At 43.0% G+C, this 22,429-nt stretch overlaps 1 pseudogene; it reads right to left on the bottom strand.

Annotated features, from left to right (window-relative positions):
- Positions 1 to 18,235: 18,235 nt before the first annotated feature.
- Positions 18,236 to 21,972, bottom strand: LOC136466264 (uncharacterized; annotated as a pseudogene).
- Between the last annotated feature and the right edge of the window lie 457 nt (positions 21,973 to 22,429).

Below are 22,429 nucleotides of genomic sequence, written 5' to 3'. Positions count from 1 at the left end.
AAAGTTGTATTAAGTCATTTTTTTAAAAGTTTGACCTAAATTTCTATAGAAAAGAGTGCTAGGTTTTATGAAACCAAATTAGTATTATTAGATTAGATACTCATTTAGTGTCATAAATATTTATATTATTTTGTATAGATTCAGTTAAAAAATAAAAAAATAAGACATCTCTAAAACTCATTTTAGAATCTGTAATCAATGCCTAAATCCTTGCGCACTGCATAGGGATTGATCCCCCTTGCCTCTTCCACCAGCTTCCAACTCTTAGAATAGTTGACAACTGCATGCTGGCGGGAGTCATCTAGAGGTCTCATGTGATCTCACCCTCAAAATCTCTCATGTATCTGCCATCAAACTCAGAGAGATGGTGTGGAGTGTCAGGAATGACATCAGTGGTACGACCTGTTATCTCTAGCCTCTCCTCATCTTCAATGTATTGCTCGCGCCTCCTCCTGTCACCAAGTCCCCTTGGAGCTGCACTACTGCATGCTGCTGTTGACCTCCCTCGACCACGGCGAGGTGGATCCTTGTCTCTTTGCTCATTCATCTTCCTTTTCCCCTTCGGTCATTATCTCTGTGCTCCGTCTATGCATAGAATGAACTAGATAAGAAACTGTACAAATGGGACATAGAAAATCACTTGATGAATAGTCTTGATAAGAAAAAGGACTTAGATTATGAACTTGAGAGACACTATGGACAGTGCTGCCCAGGCAGTGCGGCACTGCCGCACCCTGAGAGCGGCACTGCCACACTCAGTATCTCCACAAGCTCGTGACCTCCTTCTTCTTTCTTAGCAAATCCATTTTTCAAATGTCTTCACACATCACCAAACAATTTTCAGAGCAAAGTTCAAGATAAAAACACATGATGTCATGTAATAGATGGGAATAGTGATAACATTTTGAGTGGGAGAGAGCATGTGGTGAATAAATCCAACCAATACATCGATTCATCTAGGGAAAGTCACAACCAGACGCTGTCTCCAACTGCGGGGTGTGGTACTACCGCACCTCACCACGGCACTGCCGCACGTGCTGTGCACCGCCCCCCAAATGAATCGACCTATTGATTCAATTTGTACATCAAATCTCCCCCCTACTCGTTCATAGTACCACTAAGAACCCGAATCCATCACAGAACACTCACATTGCATAGATCGAGTAGGTTTAGGGTTCTACCTTCTCAAACGAGGATTGGAGAGGAGAGGGAAGAGACTGCTCGGGCCATTGGTAGCACCAATCGTCAACGACGTTGAGGGAGGGCTGGCAGCTGCCGCGGCACTACCAGAGACCAGCAACACGCGGCCAAGCGACGACTATGGCACGTGTGCGAGAGGAGAGAGAGGCATGAGCGTCGATGTCGGGGGGAAGAGAGAGGGAAAGAAGTTACTGCGGACCTGAGGATAAGAGAAAGAATAAATGGGCCCCGTAGTAAAACTGTTTGGGCCGAATCTCAATTGAGATTCAAAGTGCGGCACTGCCTCACGGCAGGCGCCGCACTGCCACACTCCCCAAAACAGTGAAAGTTAGCTATAATCTATAAGACTCTCTCTGTATAAGATATGGACACATATCACCTATATACCATGACCAGAAACAAATAATCAATATAGACCATGATCATGATACATAAGTTGCCTTTTATAAATCATTTTCATGGACAATATAAATATTTTCAACTCTTTTGCCTAGATACTAGTTTATCAAATAGAGGCATGCTAAAATTCAAACCACGTTATGAGAATCAAGTATATTTAGCTCACTACGTAAAGCACAAAACCTTGACTTGTCAGGGTCTTTGTGAAGATATCGGCTAGTTGCTTTTCAGTGCTCACATGGTGAATTTCGATATCTCATTTGGTTTTGTGGTCTCTCAAGAAATGATGACGGATGTCTATGTGCTTGGTTCTAGAGTGGCTTACGGGATTGTTTGCAAGCTTAATGGCACTCTCATTGTCACATAATAATAGGATTTTGGTAAAATGACATCTAAAATCATGAAGAGTTTGCCTCATCCAAAGTAGTTGGGCACAACATGCATCGGCCACAACGTACTCGGCCTCGGCACTAGAAAGGGCTACACAATTTTGCTTTTTAGAACTCCAAGACACTAGGGATCGTCCAAGGAATTGACATGTCCCCGAAGTGCTTTTTCGATCTACTTTGCAACCGGCGTAATCGAAATCCGAATACCCAAGTAGATTAAACTTAGAGCCTTTAGGATACAACAAACCAAGGTTAGGAGTGTGTACTAAATATCTCAAGATTCTCTTAATGGCCACCAAGTGACACTCTTTCGGGTTAGCTTGAAATCTAGCACACATGAACACACTAAGCATAATATCGGGCCTAGATGTGCACAAATAAAGTAGAGAGCCGATCATGGAACGATATACCTTAGTATCCATGGCTTTCCCTTCAATATTGAGATCAAGATGTCCATTAGTTGGCATGGAAGTTTTGATAGGCTTGACATTCACCATGTCAAACTTCTTGAGCATATCATGGGTGTACTTCGTTTGACTAATAAAAGTTTCATCCTTCACTTGCTTGATTTGAAATTCGAGGAAGAACTTCAACTCACCCATCATGGACATCTCAAATCTCTTCATCATGATCCTACTAAATTCCTCACAAAAAGTATGATTAGTACTACCAAATATTATGTTATTGACATATATTTGGCACACAAATATATCTTTACTAACTTTGTGAGTGAAAAGGGTAGGGTTGGCTTTGTCTATTTCAAAGCCTTGTTTAAGCAAGAATTCTTTAAGGCATTCATACCATGCTCTTGGTGCTTACTTAAGCCCATAGAGTGCCTTTTGGAGTTTATAGACGTGGTTGGAGAACTTGGGATCTTCAAAACCCAGTGGTTGCTCAACATAGACAAGTTCTTGAATGGGGCTGTTGAGGAATGCACTCTTCACGTCCATTTGATATAGCTTGAAATTGTGATGAGCGGCATAGGCTAGAATTATTTAGATTGCTTCAAGTCTTGCCATCAGTGTATATGTTTCCTCAAAGTCCAAGCCCTCTACTTGAGTGAAACCTTGAGCAACCAATCTTGCCTTATTTCTTGTCACCACGTCATTCTCATCTTGCTTGTTGCGGAAGACCCACTTGGTGCCAATGATATTGGTGTTGGGTTTCTCCACCAAGGTTCACACTTGATTTCTTTCAAAATTGTTGAGCTCATCTTGCATGGCCATCACCCAATCTAGATCACCAAGTGCTTGCTCAACCTTAAGAGGTTCCAAACAGGAAACAAATGAGTAATATTGGCAAAAGTTTGCTAAATGTGAATGAGTTGTTACCCCCTTTCGAAAACTTCCAAGGATGTTGTCAATGGGATGATCCTATTGTATTGTTTGCCTTAGCCTTGGATGATCAATGGCCTCTTGTCCATCTCATGGATCTACATTATCTTCTTACTCGAATATGGGTTGTAGGTTCTGTCCTTGAATTGGAGTTGGACGTTAGAGGAACTTTGTTCATCAGTAGCTTGAGGAACCTCCACTTCAGTGACTTTGTCTTCTTGTGGTCTTATATCACCAATAGCCAATTCCTTGATTGCTTTATATGGTGGATCCTCCTTTCCTACAACACTTGAATCAACTTGCTCCACTTGAGAGCCATTAGATTCATCAAATATCATGTCTACCTCTATTTCAACTCTCCCGAAGGTTTTGTTGAAAACACGATAGGCATGCACATTTGATCCATATCCAAGAAGAAAACATTCATCAACTTTAGGTGCAAACTTAGAGGTTTTGGGTTTCTTATTAAGTATAAAACACTTGCACCCAAACACTCTAAAGTAGGACACATTTGGTTTGTTACCGGTTAGAAGCTCATATGAAGTTTTCTTCAACTTCTTGTGTAGGTAGAGGCGGTTGATGTCATGGCAAGCGATGTTTACGGCTTCGCACCAAAAGAGGTCCAGCGTCTTGTACTCATCTAGCATTGTCCTTACCATGTCAATTAGTGTACGATTCTTCCTCTCTACTACACCATTTTGTTGAGGGGTGTATGGAGTTGAGAACTCATGCTTGATGCCTTCTTCATCAAGAAACTCCTCAACTTGGGTGTTCTTGAATTCGGTCCCATTGTCGCTTATGATTTTCTTGATGGGGAGACCGAACTCCTTTTGAGCTCTTCTAACAAAAGTCTTCACTTTGTCTCTAACTTAACACTTATCAAACAAGAAAAATACCCAAGTGAAACGGGAATAATCATCAACAATAACAAGACCATATTTGTTACCCTCGATACTTAGGTAGGTGATCGGTCCAAAGAGATCCATGTGTATGAGCTCCAATGGTTGCGTCGTGGTCATGATGCTCTTTGGTGGGTGAGGTACGCCAACTTGCTTTCTGGCTTGACAAGCGCTACATATCCTCTTTCTCAAAGTGAATATTTGTTAGCCCAAGGATGTGTTCATCCTTTTGAAGTTTGGCCAAGTTCCTCATCCCAACATTGGCTAGTCGGTGATGCCAAAGCCACCCCATGCTAGATTTTATCACTAAACAAGTCTCAAGAATAGCTTTACTTTGGTTGAAATCTACTAGGTAAAGCTTGTTCTTTAAATGACCTATAAAGATAATAGAGGAATCCTTCCTTCTAAAGACTTCCACACCTTTATCCGTAAAGAGACAATTGAAGCCTATCTCGCATAATTGAGAGACGGACAACAAATTGTAACCTAACGAATCAACATGTAAAACATTTATAATTGAATGCTCAAGGGTTATAGCAACTTTACCGAGACCAATCACATCCCCCTTAGAGTTGTCTCCAAATAGAATATTTTCATTTGAGTCCATCTTCGGGGTATATGATGAGAATATACTCCTTTATTCGGTCATATGATTTGCACATTCACTATCAAGCACCCAACTTGACCCACCGAAGGAGTATGCCTGCAAAACAGATTTAGTTGCTTGATTTAGGTCCCCAATTAGACTTGGGGCCTTGCATGTTAGTCACAAGAAATTTAGGAACCCAAATAGAAGCATTCCTATATGTGTTGGCTTCCTTTCCAACATATTTAGCAACCACTTTTCCACTGTTGTTGTTCCTTAAAACAAAACACGAAGTCAAGCTTTATCAAGGTGGTTGAAACTTTGGTTGGTAGGCATACTTGTTCATAGTGCCCCATACTGATTCCTTTGGCTTCTGCTGAACCTATTTCTGTTGGAACATCTTCTTCTTGGGCTTAATTTGATCAGGAGCAGAATTGGTAGCCTTCCCATTTTTGCGGGGAGCGGCACAGCCGACCTTCACTACAGCATTGCCGCTCTAGACTACGGCACGGCCACTGTCTGTGCAGGCTGCTCTATACCAACTCTTTCCTTCCTCTCAAACTTGACACACTCATAGTCATTTATGATCTTTCTTCCATTTGTCTTGGCTCCTGTAGTGTGCCCAAGCCCATGCTTGATTGAGGGGTGTCTCCCTTGCTTGAATTGAGGCACTTTTGAGTCATTTGCCTTCTTATCACTTACTTGAGCCTTACCACTCAAGCAGCCCTTGCCAATGATCTCATTAAGTCTAGAAATTTCTTTTCTTATTACCTCCATGTTTGCAAGGTTAGTGGAATAAGCATTCAAATCAATATTATAACATTTTCCACAACCTTGACTAGTGGAGGTAGTAGAGGCATTCTTTGCATTAGAGGGATGTGAGTTGCTATCCCAAAGAATGTTATATTGTAGTTCAAGTTCTTTGTGCTTTTCATCTAAGTCACAATACTTTTTCTTGAGAGCAATATTTTCTTTCTTTGTGATAGCATGGTCCCCTTGTTCTTTCTACAAGGCCTTGCGCAAGGATTCCACCTCACTTCTCTCTAATGCAAGAGCTTCCTTGCTAGCAATATAGAGATCCTCTTGTTGGATAAGAGTTTCCTCTCTAGATTCTAGCTCGGCTTGGACACTCTCTAAGTCCTCCATTAGTTTAGTGATGAATAGTTTGGTCTTTCCATCTAAGTTCTTAGTTAATTTATCAATTTCTTCATCACTAGATTCATCATCACTAGAGCTATCACTAATATCACTACTAGAGATATCACTAGGAGGTGGAGGAGCTTTGGCCTTGGATTTAGATTTTACTTTCTCACCCTTTGCCATAAGACAAATGTGAGGGGAGTAGTAGTCATCATCAGACATGTTGGTGAAGAGTCTTGGTGAAGAAGATGGCTCATGGATAGCAATGGTTGCAACTTTCTCATCTTCTTCACTTGAGCTTTCAATAGATGAATCCCATTCATGCCCAATGTGAGCTTCTACCATGTTTTTCTTGCTCTTTCTCTGGTCGGCCTTGTCCTCCTTCTTCTCTTTCTTATACTTGTTCTACTTGATCTCATGTGGGAACTTGGCAATGAAGTGATCAGTGCTTCCACAATTGTAGCATGTCTTCTTCTTCTTGTTTGGAAACATCCTCTTTACTACCTTGTACCCTTGCTTCTTCAACCCTTTGTGAAACCTCCTCATAAAGAGAGTAACATCATCCACTTTCTCATATTGGTCATCATCATGTTCACTCTCACTAGAGGATGAGGTGGTCTCTACTCTTTCTTGAACTTGCTTGATTGCTTTGGGCTTGCTAATTGAAGCTTGCTTGTTGGTCTTGGAATTGCTAGTAGAGCCTTGCTTGCTTGATTTGTTGGCCTTGAGAGATACATCCTTGTTGATCTTGATGCCTTCTAGCTTTGCTTGCAATTCTCCAAGCTTCTTCCTCTCATTTGCTTTCTCTCTTTGCATGTCAAAGGTCAAGATCCTCCCAAGTACATCATTTGGTGTGAAGTACTCAAACTTCTTCTTATCTCTAATTAGAGTTACTACGGCCGCATTTCTTGATGAATAAGCTTCCAACATAATCTTGACAACTTTGTGATCATCTAGCTCATCACAACCATAGCCTCTAATCTTGCCCACCATGGTCATCAACCTATCAAACATCTCTTGTGGCCCTTCTCCATCCAAGATAACAAATCGGTTGAGCTTGGACATCAATAAATCAATTCTTATCTTTCTCACTTTGTCAACCCCTTCATGTGCAAGATGCAAAGTATCCCAAATTTGCTTGGCAACATCCAAATCAATCACTCTATTGTACTCATCACCATCCAAGGCACTAAGTAGCACACTAGTAGCTTGACCATTGAGGTGGATGATTCTTATTTCTTCCATGGTTGGATTCTTGGGATCCACCGGTGGCTCAAATCCATTGCAAACAACCTCCCAAATGCCGGGATGAAGATCTATAAGATAGGCTCTCATTAAGTGCTTCCACTTGGCAAAGTTAGTCCTATCGAAATGAGGTAACTTGCCCATGGGCACATTGATGAAAGACTTGCGATCATGGTTAGTTATAGACATAGAAGAATAGTTAAAGGATATGATGGCATATTTATTATCGTCATTCTTCTTGCCCTTTCCTTTCTTGTCCTTCTTGCTATGCACTTGGTAGGACTCATCATCATCACCATCTTTGGAGCTGCTAGATAGCTCACTTGAAGATGCATTGGAGGCTCTTGCTTCTTGTTCCTTCTTCTTTCTTGCTTCTCTTCTTTTTCTTCTAGCTTCTCTCTTGAGTCTTCTTTCTTCTTTTCTTGCTTTCTTCTCTTCTAACCACAGCTGCTCCTTCTTCTCTCTTGCTTCTCTTCTCTCTTTTCTAGCTGCCCCTCTCCTTCTTCTTCTTTCTTCTTCATTTTGAGATTTTTTGGCATCAGTTGCCTCTAGCTGTGGGAGCATGGAGTTGCTCACTATAGAGGCGCTAAGCTCACTATTGTCGGTGTCATGCAGCACAACGTCCTCCAGATCGACGTTGATGGGCTTCACAACATCGGATCCTCCCTCGGGTTCCATACCTCACGCGGTGAAGTGCACACGAGGTAACCCGCTTTGATACCACTTGTAGGATCTCTGGTACGCCTAGAGGGGGGGTGAATAGGCCTGTAAAAATTCAACTCAAACTGAAGTAAAATTCATCCGTGGCATTGCCGCTCTGTGAGCGCGGCATTGCCACACCAAACAATGGCACTGTCGCACCTGCAGAAGACATTAGTTCACAGTTCAAAATCTACTCAACGAAATTTAGATCGGGTAAATTTCTTAGCTTCCTGCAGGGTAGTAGATCACAGATCGATAACTAAAAGTGGTGGAAACACCACACACAAGTAGATCGGCCTCAAACCCTAGAAATCACCTCAACAACATCAAGAACACAAGTGTAGCAACACAAGCATGAGATGATACAAGGATTTATCCCGTGGTTCAGCTCGCCACCAAGGCTTGCCTAAGTCCATGTTATTGAGGTATACCACTAAGGCTTAGGGCTTTGCAACCCTACCTCATTCTCAAGTCAAGAGAGTGAACTCTTGAGATGAGGGGTGATTTTACTTGCTGCAAGAGGTGGTTACAAACCTCGCAGGACTGCCACAAACTTGGCAAGCTCACTGGACGACGCTCTAGCCGGCTAGGAGCCAAGCTCCAAGAGTAACAAATACAACCGTTAGCCAAAACGTGAACCAAATGCTCTTTAGGCTTTGGGAATCAATGGAGCTGCTCTCTAATCACTTTTGGCACCTTTTTCTCTCAAGAATTGATGGAGAAGTCAAAGAGAAAGCTTGAGAGCTTGAAGGGTATCAATGGAGGAGAGAGGAGATGAATACCTGCTGATTTTCGTCGGTCTGAACCGTTGGTGAAGAAGAGAGAGCCATTATGGAGGACAAGGAAAAGTATAAATACCCCCTTGCCTCCCAACGGTTACATAAGTGCGGCAATACCGCCCTAAGTGCAGCAGTGCCGCGGTGTGGCAGTGCCTCTCTCCAAGTGCGGCACTGCCGTACCCAGCAAGATAGCAAGTGTGAAGGAGTTGTTAAGTTGGCTGTCTTGGCTGAGGTGTGAGGATGTTTTGTGTAAAGATTGAGCATTTGGTTGCCCACTTTTAACTAGTTGTAGTGTCCTCCTTTATAGTATGGCTTTTCCCATACTCAATTTCAAAAGGCAAAAGAATTCAAAACTTCTTTGAGCGCGATGTCGTCCGTAATTGTAATTGGGGGCTCCTCCTTTCCATGTGACATCCTCTATAATGAATTTCCTGCTTGTCATCTTAATAAATCTTATTAGTTCTCTAATTAGGTGACCATCAACACCAAAACCCACATTAGGGCTTGATTGCACTTACATATCTACCCCGGCCTTTTCATACAAAGCTCGCTATAGTTTCTGGCCCACTCTATATATGCAGAGAGACGTACAGTGCAGACTTCTTCTCATTATTTTCTACCACTCCAGTAGTGTAAGATTGAATGCAAGCATTATTATTTCAGCCATAAGTTTTTTGTTTTCAAGAGAGGTTACGGTACTTCTATAATAGAACAGACAAAGGTGGTCCAATGAAGCTCTAGCAAGCTGCAGTGCATGCATGATTGCATGAAGAGGTTATAACCTCTGCATTGCCACCATGTCCTTTTTTACTCGGCCCAGCCGGTCCCTCCAATCCATGACCTTCATTCTTGTTGTAACATCGTTGAGAGTTGAGACCCCAATCCCCATGCTCTGCCTGCTTCGGTAAATTGGCTACTCTCCTCTCTGCATCATCCTACTATCCTACATGAGGTCTATCGTCTCTTGCATTATATAACATGCATAGTGTTTCCTCTCGACGACTATGAACAGGGGGCGACAAGGCAGCCGCCTAGCTAGTAGTTCTTTGTTATATAAGGAGAGGGAGATCAAGAGATGCAATGCTAAATGCATGGCAACATGGAGGTTGAAGAAGAGAAAGCAATAATGTGCAGTGTGTATATGTAGCCTCTCAACTCTTCAAGTCCATGCCATGCCTTTCCACAGCTTTCTTGAACTTCTTCTCCTCCTTTGAACACCCCTCTCTCCCTCAAGAAGGGACACGCTTTCTTCTCTCTCTCTCTCTCTCTCTCTCTCTCTCTCTCTCTCTCTCTCATCTCCGAAGAAGGTCAAGAAAACTGTGGGAAGAAATGACATAACAAGGACTCTTGAATTCTGTAGTGAGATGTGATGTTAACTGGCCTTATGCAAATGTAAGTTACTCCTCTGAATCCGCCGTGCTTTATGAGTATCACTGACTACTCGTGCAGCTTGGTTTGATTTTGTTGAGTGACGCAGATCGGTTTTGCTTTCTTCTTCTGCGTCTTACCAATATATGGGGCCTTTTTTATCTTATGATCCTTCTCATCTTTTTTTTTCCCATCAAATATGTATGTTTTCTCAGCTGTAACCTGGTGGAGTTTTCTCATGAATTTACATCTTCTAATTTTCGAAACTGTGCATTATATTTTAGAGGAGTGTAAAGAGAACCTCAAAGGATCGGAGTAAAGGACGACTAAAGTCGTAGCACATCCACACCCAGCAACACTATAGTTATAGCAAGTAAAAGAAAGACAAATTTGTGCATTGTGACACTTGAAAAGATTAGGCATATACTCATGACATAGCTTCCTCTTTGCTCAAGAGATTTCTTGCAACGTGCAGATGCGCCACTGATGCCCAAGCTCACGAAATATGCACTCGTATATGTGACTTGACTTGATAGTAACAATATTAATTCATTGCTCCTTGAACTTCGTGTTCTCGTAAGAAAATGCCAGTGTCACTGGATTTTCATCTACTATTAAGGACTAGTTTGGATCCCATTTAGCTAATGATTAGCTGCTAAAAATTGTATGAGACCCCGTATGGATCCTCAACTAATTAATAAGGAGGAAATGTGAGTTTGGATGTGTGAGTTTAGAAATCTTTTGTTTGTTTTGAGAAGTGGGAGTTTTGGTGGAAAGGGGAATGGGAGCTACATGGGCAAACTCCCACTAATCACTCCCCTAGGAAAGAGGGTAGAAATTGGGTGAGATCCGTGCTTTAATGGCCCTTCTCGCTTGTTTTATAATCCGTACTTTTCAGCTTGTTTTTTTAGCCAGAACAATATTATTCTCGCATAACAAATCAACCAGAACAGTATTTCGGCTTGTTTTTTCAGCGAAGCGAATGGGGCCAATAAAAAATAAATGTATCTTCACCATCCATCATAAATTGATATGAATTCTCTCAGTCCACTCTCCCTTTCTTATGTACCTCCACCAACCAAACTAGGGTCTATAACTAAAAATCAAATTCACATTTTAATTCTCTGTCAAACAACTCTCACCACTAGTTGTTAATTGGATGGATATAAACATAGTTTAATATTTCCAATCCTTTGATGAATCTTTTCACGTGCTTTTGCCGAGTGTTTGTCTGTGCGGTCATCCATACGAATCGTCATATAGGTTTGGAGTTGAGATTTGGAGCTATACAATGTGTGGGTATAATTTAGTTGATCAGTTTCTAGATATACATAGTGTATTCTAGAATGCTTGTAATGTGATGACGTACTCAGCTATGATTTAATACAATTCTTCTTTTGTCTTAAAAAAAAGTAGACATTTTTTGAATAATTTGTTATAAATTACTCTCTCTGCTCTAATATAAAAGATAAATCAACTTCGGTGCCTACGTATCTAAACAAACACTTGTCTAGTATATAGGCAGAAGTTGATTTTTTAGGGAGCGGCGCAGATGGAGTATTTGTCATTTACTCTTTGGACATAGACAAACTTACGTGGCATGGCATATTGACATTCCTTTGAAGGTGGAAACTGAAAAGACATAATACGTACGGACATGCTCATCTGTCCCAAGAAGAATGCAACTAAGGATTGCATTCTAGTTAAAGTACTTTATATTTGATTAAATTTCTAGTGAGTCGTATTCATATTCATGGCTCAAAATCAATTTATTATGAAAATATATTTTGTAAATATCATAAATATTGATATTTTTTATCTATAATTAATTAAATTTAAGATACTAAAACATGGCACTGCGCTAGAATTGTATTGTTTTGTGAATAGAGGTAGACTGAAATGGTGGCTTTGTTATCTGAGGCCTTGTTTATATTGCAAATTTTTGCAATCTGGATACTGTAGCACGTTTCGTTTGTATTTGACAAAATTTGTCCGATCATGGACTAACTAGGCTCAAAAGATTCGTCTCGTGATTTACAACCAAACTGTGCAATTAGTTACCTTTTTTTACCTACGTTTAATGCTTCATGCATGCGTCCAAAAATTGATGTGATGGAGAGAGAGGTCTCGTGATTTACAACCAAACTGTGCAATTAGTAATTTTTTTACCTACGTTTAATGCTTCATGCATGTGTCCAAAAATTGATGTGATGGAGAGAGAGTAAAAAAACTTGGAACTTTGAGGTAATCTAAACCAGGCCTGAAATTCGAATTATACTCCGTACCAGCCAATCATGTAGTATTAGATGTAATCATACATCCAGATTTGTTATTAAAAAATCATTCTGATAACCAATGAATAAAAAAAGTAGCCACAGACCACACTGTCATGGCAGGCACGAGGCACGCACATTATGAAAAGCTGAGGCAGAGGGGCGCTGGCCGCTGGGCAGAGGTTCCATTTGCTGTCAAGTTGGGCCTGTTTAGATGCCCAAAAATTTGGCAAAACGATACCGTAGCAGTTTTCATTGTTATTTGACAATTAGTGTTTAATCATAATCTAATTAGGCTTAAAAGATTCGTCTCGTAGATTTCGTCTAAACTGTGTAATTAGTTTTATTTTTTATTTATATTTAATACTTTATGCATGCGTCCAAAGATTTAATGTGACGGAGAATTTTAAAAAATTTAGCATTTTGGGAGGGAACAATGCCGTACCTTGAAGTAGCTCTGGCTTTACGTACCCCACAGGCAGTGACAGAGGGAAGGCGCAGCCTTTCCCTTGGGGCTGCGTTTAGTTCGGGAATTTTGGGAATTTGCCTTTTCGTTTTTATTTAGCAATTAGTGTTCAATCATGGACTAATTAGGCTCAAAACGTTCTTCTCGTAATTTCCAACTAAACTGTGTAATTAGTTTTTTTTTGTCTATATTTAATGCTCCATATACGTATCGTAAGATTCAAAATAATAACTACTGTAATATTTTTTGGAAATTTAGTTGGGAACTAAACGCACGGATTCAGAAAGCTCCATGCCCCATTCAGAAAGCACGGATTCAGAAAGCTCCATGCCCTGGCTTCCCTTGCCGTTGCCCACTGATGATTGATCCACTCACTCAGGATTCAGAAAGCTCCATGCCCCATCCATCCATCATTCCATCATGCATCAAGGTCGGCACAAGGCACAGGGAGGGGGCCACTGACAGGCGTGCCGCGCGACTGCACCAGGCCCACGTGTAACCCCAGCAGCTCGTGCAGTGAGCCAGTGACAGGTAGCTGTCCGTCGCAGCTCTGCCGTTCGTTTTGTTGAAAAAAAATTAAAATACTATTTTGACTGATTTATTGGAATAGAAAATAGTGTTTCGACGAAAAAAAAAAACTAGCTCAGCTGAGGCAGCAAAAGGTGAACTAAAATATACTGTAGCTACTATGTGAAGCAGCCGGAGACAAAGCCAGACATGCAGAAGCGAGTAGGCTGATTAGCTTAAGCTGGTAAGCTCCAATAATACTACAAAGCTAGTTTATAAATATTTTATTAATTAAAAAGAAGAGAGAATAATAAATTAGCTCTTTTAAAGTGCAAAAGCTTATACTCCATCCATCCTAAAATAAATGTCGTTCTCGCTTCCCGAGAAGTCAAACACTTTTAACTTTAACCAAATATATATAAGAAAATATTAATATTTAAAGTTCATAATTAGTATAATTAAATAGATCATTGACTCTATTTTCATAATAAACTTATTTGGAGATACAAATGTGGCTAATATTTTCTGGAACCTAGTCAAAATTAAAAAAGTTTGACCGGCACGAATACTATAGCGACACTTATTTTGGGATGGAGGGAGTATTATTTTATGACGTACGCATTTTTCTATAATATATTTTCTATGCTTACATATTTTTCTATAATAAATGTTATGCTATTTTATTTTTGTCTTTTTTTTAGTTCATATGAGTTAGCACAGGTTGACTCTATCGTTGAAGGTGTCCTAAACGTGAAAAAAAGACAACAATATTTATATCATGTCATGAGAAAGATGATCATCGTGAAATGTATGAAACTATCTCTTGACTTTACACTACCTTTTATCTTTTACACCGTTCAACAAATAAAAGTTAATTCAACAAGGAGAACGTCTTTATCGTCCTCTCCGGTCTCCTCTCTATAGATCCATCTGGGCCTCTAATCGAGAGGGACATCGCAAAATATACTAAACTATCTTTTGATTTTACACTACCTTTTAATCTTTTATACTATTCAACGATTAAAAATTATTTCAGATTCACTTGGGCCTCTGATGTCACTCGCCTTCTCGCTCATGTCATGGATGGCCGGCCATGGCCATGGCCTGATGACCAGATGGGAGAGAAAAGGCTACTACTAGGCTACTAGCTGCCACTGCCAGGAATAATGGAATATGGATTTCACTGTAAGCAAGCAAAGGGCAAAAGCAGTGGCTGCAACAACAAGGAATCCAGTAAAAACTCCTGCACTGCATTGCCTGGAATCTCAAAGCCTACAGACATGGAGACACAGGAACATCATGCCTTCTATGTCCCAAAACTGCATCCCACTCTTTTCTGTTTGTTTTTCTAGCTATAGCTACTAGTACACGCTATTTCCTTCGGCCAAAAAAATGTCTCTTTTAAGGTATATATTTACACAAAATATTACTAATATCTCTGTATATTCGGTATGTTCGCTTAAACTTATTCAGAACTATTTTTCAGCCATGGAATAATGTTTCTCTCTCACAATATTTTAGCATAAGTATCAGCATAAACCAAATTTCAACATCAGCGAACAGTTATCTACCAATACTATTATGCACTGCAATTATGAGTACCTTTTGTATATATATCTAATAAAACTTAAGAAAAATTAACTCGGAAAACGATATGTGCATTCCTCACGGACGAAGCCTCCAAGTAAAGTTGTAGGAGTAGGGCAACAGCATCGGTCACTCTAGAATTTCTGCAGACCATGCATACTCAATGATGGTAAAGTATTTAACATGGCTGAATTATAAAAAAAATCATAGATTGTTATAAAAGCGCCACTACGCAACACTACTGGAGGCCGCGGCTTTGCCGAGTGTTTTTACACTCGGCAAAGAGCCCTTTGCACTTGGTAAAGGCTTTGCCGAGTGTAGCACTCGGCAAAGTCCGCTCGGCAAAATTTTTCTCGGCAAAGGGTCTTTGCTAAGTGTTTTTTATCCGGGCACTCGGCAAAATAAAAAAAAATTACCGAGTGCTTGGGGCGGCACTCGGCAAAATATTTTCGGCCGTTGTGGCGCCGGTCGTTAACGGTTATTTTGCCGAGTGCCCGACCCAGCACTCGGCAATTTTTTTTTAAATTACTTTGCCGAGTGCCCCAGCCCAGACACTCGACAAAGTTTTTTTTTATTTTTTTTAAAAAGGTACTTTGCTGAGTGCCCCTTCCCAGGCACTCGGCAAAGTTTTTTTTTTATTTTTTTTAAAAATTACTTTGCCGAGTGCCCCTTCCCAGGCACTCGGCAAATTTTTTTTATTTTTTTTAAAATAATTTCTTTGCCGAGTGCCCCTGTTTAGGCACTCGGCAAAGAATTTCTGAATTTTTTTTTAAAAAAATACTTTGCCGAGTGCCGCGGCAAGGCACTCGACAAAGAAATTTTATTTTTTTTGAAAAATCTTTGCCGAGTGCCTTGCTCATGGCACTCGGCAAAGACCCTGAGAATTGCAATTTTTTTACATTCCATTGTAACAGACAATATATATATATACACACACACATCAATCATCACATCTATATCACCAACATGCATTATATATCACAAGCACACCCATATTTAATAAATCCGTCGAAAATCCATCACAAATGCACCAAAGTTCAACATCATAAGTTTATTATTACAAGTTCAACATCACAAAGTTCAACATCCCTACTGCGGCGACGGAGACCGCATGTGTGGCCCCCCGGACTGCGGTGAAGGACCGAACTGCGGTGAAGGATTGACGTGATCAGCCACCGGTGACACGGTAGCGGGATTGTTTGAACCCGTCGACGGAGGCTGCACAAAAGAGAAGAGATTGCATGTGTTAGACTCAAAATTAAAAATTTTGGCAGCACCTCCCCTGCACGGGGAGGTTTCCAACCTGCAAGAAACAACGACATGAAGGCCGATAATCACAACGGCACGAAGGCCGACAATCCCAATGGCACGAAGGCCGAAAATCACAACGGCACGAAGGCCAACAATCCCAACAGCATGAACGCATTAAACTTTCATACTCACAGGAGTGAAGTGTCGAACCGGAGCTGGAGCTAGCAACTGCACTTAGACACCCGATGCTTGCCCGATGGTTTGCATGATCTGATACATGTCCGCCATCTGCTTCTTCGTGGCCTCCAGCTCTGCGGTCAGGTGCGCTTGCGTCTCCCTTGTCTCTGCCAGCTCGGCCTGTAGTGTTTCAATCACATGTTTCAGTATTGCAAATCTGATCAATGTGTGTAACGTTCAGTGTACGACGAGTGAAACTAGAATTACCTGAAGTTCGTCGACCCGCGACAGTGTTGGAGTAGGCCGTGCACGTATGGGAAGGCTTCTAGCCGTGCTCCGTGCCCTTACGTCGGAGAGAGAGGGTGCAGAGCTCGCGGAGTTAGCGCCGTCTACAATCCACAACCGCCCGTGCTTCCTGTCTTGCCCCAGCCTCACGATCACCTCTGTCTCAAGGGGCTCAATGCTCAGATTATGATCTGAGCCATGGAGCGCCCGAACCGCCTCCGCGTAGTCTCTGACCTTAGCGTGGACGCTCAGGTCAGAGTAAGCCTAGGCAGTGGCATCCGGGTTGAAGACGACACCGGATTTCACCGGGCCCATGTGGGACACAACCCATGCCCCAAACTCCGACACCGACACGTCTGGGTGTGCCACCTCCTGCGAGAAAGACGGCAAGATGATTAGAAATCAGGCAAAATTGAGCGTTAGAATAGATAAATGACATCTCGTACAAGTGCCCGCTTGAATGCGGGGAGGTTGTGGCTGCCTTGGTGGTGAGTTGGACCGATCCTCAGTGCCCGCTTTCGCTTGCCTTGCTCGTGCTTTGCGATGTACGCCGGGTCAAGGTACCTATCCATGATCCTCGACCATGCCGATCTATGCGACATGCACCATGAGGCCAGCACCTACACATCATCAAGTGTTTGACATATAAGAAGATCAATTCTGGACCTACTAAATCTCAAAACAAATCAATATTATTCACCTACCTGAAGGTACTGCTCCTTGGTCAGCGCCACATTTCTTGCGCCGGTTTTGTTGAGGGGCTCTTTCTTGATGGACCTATAGTAGTCGACGTGGGCCTAGAGTCGTGCCTCGTGAATCATGTCACTGACGTACTTCTTACATGCTCTATGTGCCGTCTGATCCGCTAAGGTCTCTCGACCTTCTTCGGCCTTGAAGTACCTCTGCATACAAACATGATGTATCCGTTCATTATTTCAATAAAAGACTTAACCAATGGAGGAGATGTATTGAGCTATGTTGTGAGACACTTACCCAAAAGCCCACCAAAACCCACTCCTGCTTGTTGTCCTGCTCGTCATCTGAGCCGAGCTTGTACCTGTCCCACGACCAGGCCGGCTCCCACCTCTCCTCTTTCAAGTCCACAAGGCCGGGGAAGTGTTTCCTGCACAGACATCCCAGGATGGTAGCGGGGGTGCATGGGGGGTCAAGAGCACCCGACAGAACTAGCCAGCCCCTGCATAAGTGATTAAGAAAAATTATCAGTTTCTCTTTTGATTTTCAATGTATCATATGAAGTACTAGTGATAACATCTATAGTTACTTACCTTCTTCCCACAGGACGAACCAGTGGGCGTCGGTCAGGAAGCGGAACCGGAGGAAGGCTTGTGGGACCTCGTAGGTAGGGAGCCGACTGAGCAGAATTGTCCTCCGTCTGCTGAGTCCCCCTCGTCCCCCAACAGAGTGTCTGTGGTCGTGCCCGTGGCCGCCACGTGGTCCTTCGGGGTAGGAGATGGGTCCTCCGGCTAGTTGAGAGCCGAGGGAGGAGGCAGGTCCCTCCTGGGGCGACCCCGGCCCCTCCCTCTCCCCCTCCCCATGCTGGGGCGACCCAGGCCTGCTCTCGCCGCTGGGGCAAAGACGTCCCCTCACCTCCATCAAGAGGGCATTGCCTCTGGTACACCGAGAGCACCTACCTCGGTGAACGATTGCCCACCATCTTTGTTCTGTCACCTGCAATGTACAAAGAATGAACAATAAGCGTTAGTACATACATGTCAAATAGTTCAAAATGAATAAACATAACAAAATTTAATAAAAAAACATAGTATTACATGGTTTAGGAATAATCTTCATGATTGGGGTCATAGGTCTCATCATCACTATCAAAATTGTCCAAATGGGCAACACTATCTGAGGTTCTGTGTCTTCTTCATTGTCTTTACCTAAATGGAATCGCTCAAGCATTTGAATGTCCTTCGAATTTAGCACTACATCTCCAGGGTCCTCGTCATCAACCGTTTCATTGTCTACTTCCATGGCGGTCATCACACCAGGTAAGACTATCTCAAAGCTCCCTTGTAGCCCATTTGCTTGATAGAACTATCCATCATATGTGTTTGTGTCGAAGGTGTAATCTTCATCATTTGGAATAGGTAGTTTACCGTGCGAAGATACCTAGTGCACAATAGACCAACCCTTAAGATGGTCTTTATCTTGGCATGCGTATGGCATATGATACACCTGCACGCCCTGTTGAGCCACAATATAGACATCTTTTCCTTTATAGACGGAATCATGCCTAATCTTGACTAGCCCAAGATGAGGGGTCCGTCTTGTTCGTCCAGGATCAAACCAGTGGCACTTGAATATGACAGGAGTAAGAGGTACCGGCCCTCATATTCAAGTTCATAGATCTCCTCAATTATTTTGTAGTATTTGACGCCATTAGTGCTCGGTGTAAAAACTTGGCTGTTGGTGGTTTTCTGACCGGGTCGAGTCTGCTCGTGTCTTGACGTGTGGAAGCGATATCCGTTCACATCATAACCGGTATATGACTTCACCCTTAACTTGAAGCCGTTTGCAACCTGTCTCAACTCGTCACTCATGGACGCATTGGTTTGCGCCTGCAAGCTCAAGCATGATACATTGTTATACTATTGGAATGTATGAGCTACTAAGGAATATCGACGAACGTACGACCTTTTGTTTGAACGAAGAAATGAAATCAGGCCTCCTAGCTCCCGCACCCTCTGAAAGAAGGGTATCATGTTCGTGCGGTGTAGGATCCCTTGATTGATGCCACTCTTGATGAATAAATTCCCTGTACCAAAGAGAATCAATGGGGTTCGATATAGAATAGTGACGTGATATTGAAACAAGTTCGTTGAGAACTTACTTAATGAATGGCGCAACCTCGACAAGGTTGGTGAACACATATAGCGTGATTCTACGCCACTCTTCTGGATCCAATCTCTTGGGGTCGATCCACTTGCGCTGCTTAGTTGGCATTTGAAAAGGCTGAGGGTCGATTCAACTTCGCCAGTATTGTAACGAGAGGGTGGATTATGCTTGCTAGGAAGGTTCAGCTTGTAGTAGGATGTCGTGAAGTTTGCAACCTCCTCCTGAATGCTTGCCTCTACAATGGAAGCCTCAATTCTGGCTTTATTTGTACATTTCTTGCGAAGAGTCTTTAGACATCGCTCGATTAGATAGCACCAATGGGCCTGCATGGGCCCCCCAACCGTGCCTCGGTCAGGAGGTGCACAATCAGATGCTGCATCGGCAAGAAGAAGCCAGGTGGAAAGATCTTCTCAAGCTCACAGACCAACTCAGGTGCCATAGTTTCCAATTATGTAATGACGGTCGAAGATAGCTCCTTGGCACAAAGCTGGCGAAAGAAGTAGCTCAACTTTGCCAGCACTAGCCAGACATGCTCAGGGACATAGCCTCGAACCATCGACGGAAGTATCCGCTCAATCCATATGTGGTAGTCATGACTCTTCATCCCGTTGACTCGCAGAGTCTCTAAGTTCACTCCCCTACTTAGATTCGCTGCATACCCATTAGGGTACATTAAATTCTTGATCCATCAAAGTACTTCCCTCCTTTGATCGATTTTCAAGACATAGGGGCCCTAGGCCTTCTCCACTGCTTTCCTATTGCAGGAGGCCGCATCTCTAGGTTTGGCCTATCGCACAGCGTCGCCTGGTCTACTTTAGCCTTAGGGTTGTCCTTAGACTTGTCAGTGTCCATGAGCGTTGCCCAAAGTGCCTCGACGATATTCTTTTTAGTGTGCATGATATCAATGTTATGGGGCAGTAGGAGGTCATCGAAATAGGGGAGCCTCGTCAAGCCGGACTTATGAGTCCACATATGTTGCTCACCATATCCCATAAAACCACCATCTTCATTGGGCATGAGAGCATCTATCTGAGCACGAACCTCTGCCCCAGTCCTCAAGCATGGTCTAGGGTCTGTCACTTTGACACCTTTTGTAAAGCTCTTGACGTCTTCTCTGAATGGATGGTCAAGAGGGAGGAATTGATGATGTTTGTCGAATGATGAATACTTGACACCCTTCTTCAACCATATGAACCTCACAGCTTCCTTGCATATTGGGCATGGGAACTTCCCCTAAACACACCAGGCGCACATTAACCCATACGCCAGGAAGTCGTGCAGGGAGTAGTGGTACCAGACGTGCATTTTGAAGCTAGTCTTCGTAGCTCGGTCGTATGTCCACACCCCTTTGACCCAAGCATCGATCAACTCATCTATTGTAGGCTCCATGAAGACACCCATATTACTCCCCAGGTGTCCAGGGATTATCAACGATAGGAACATGGTATGCCATTGAAAGGAGACACCAGGGGGGAGATTTAGGGGGATGACGAACATGGGCCAACATGTGTATGGTGCAGCCATCATGCCATATGGATTGAACCCATCTGTTGCCAGCGCGACACGTACATTACGAGCCTCCTCTGCTTTGAGAGGATGCCGCAAATTGAAGTACTTCCATGGATCAGCATCGGATGGATGTACCATCTTCTTAGGATTGTACCGTGTGCCATTTTTGTGCCATGTCATCTGTTTCGTGGATTCCTTGGTCATGAATAGCCGTTGGAGCCTCGGTAGAAATGGAAGGTGTCGTAGGACTCTCATGGGGATCTTAAGCTGCCTCTTCTGGCCATCGCCTGAGTCTACCTCCATGTACCTAGAGGATTTACACTTCGGGCAGTACTTTGCATCCACGTGTTCTTTCCTAAATAGGACGCACCCCTTCGGACACACATGTATCTTGTCATACGACATCTTAAGTGCAAGAAGGAGCTTCTCTGACTCATACAAGTTCTTCGGCATAATGTGTGTCTTCGGTAGCATATCGCTCCACACGGCCACCATCTTGTCGAAGCCTTCTCGACTTAGGTTTAACTCGGCCTTCAACCCCATTATGCGACCAATGGCATCCAGCTGAGAAACATTAGTATGATTGTGAAGGGGTCTCTATGCCGAGTCCAACATCAAGTAGAAGGCATCTGCGGCAGCCTCCATCTCCTCCTTATCACGTCCTTCAGCGAACTGAGCTTGGTGCGTGTCATCCAGCATGTCTGCTACCCCGGCATCATCATCGAAAGCCTCGAGCCATGGTCTCACCACCTCCTCCCTGATACGATCGGCTTCACCATGGTGGATCCACTGGTGGTAGCCCGGAGTAAATCCAAACTTCACAATATGTTTACCCATGGTTAACCTATCTTTCCTTCTTCTGTTGTCACAACTGCTGCATAGACAAACCACTAGAGAATGGCCTCCAACACTCTCGCCAAATGCATACTGTAAGAATTCTTCGACCTTGACTATAAACAGCAAGTCGTAATCGTGCTCGTCTCTCCGGAGCGTGTACATCCACTCACGGTCCTCCATCCTTTAACAGACGTATCAGCAGATGTGAGTCACCATCAATTGCATCTATGCGGTGTGCCTACTCTCTAATAGGTGAGGATAGGTCCTAATCCCACCCGCAGATCCTTAGATGAGGTTAGTTTCCATGCTCCGCTCCTATCAGAGATAGAATTTTGGCAGCACCTCCCCGTTGTTCTCCCGATACACGTCCTGCAAGGGAGAGTGTGTATCCAGAGAACAACAGGGGAGTGATGTCGAAACACCGTCTCGGACCGGAGCAGACCATGGAAACTAACCCATCTATGCATCTGCAGGCTATCCAAAAAACATGGACAATCCGAAACAGAAACGCTCACAGATCTGCAAAGACCTACATAACTCCGACCGTATCTCTTTCGGATGGGAGACGCCTAACTGGGATCAATGACCTAAGACCATGATATGGATAGAGGGGTTATACCTAGGGTGCCAGTGAGGT

Source organism: Miscanthus floridulus, chromosome 7 (assembly GCF_019320115.1).
Source record: "Miscanthus floridulus cultivar M001 chromosome 7, ASM1932011v1, whole genome shotgun sequence".
In the NCBI taxonomy this organism is placed as follows: Eukaryota; Viridiplantae; Streptophyta; class Magnoliopsida; order Poales; family Poaceae; genus Miscanthus; species Miscanthus floridulus.
This window is presented reverse-complemented; position numbering and strand designations above follow the sequence as displayed.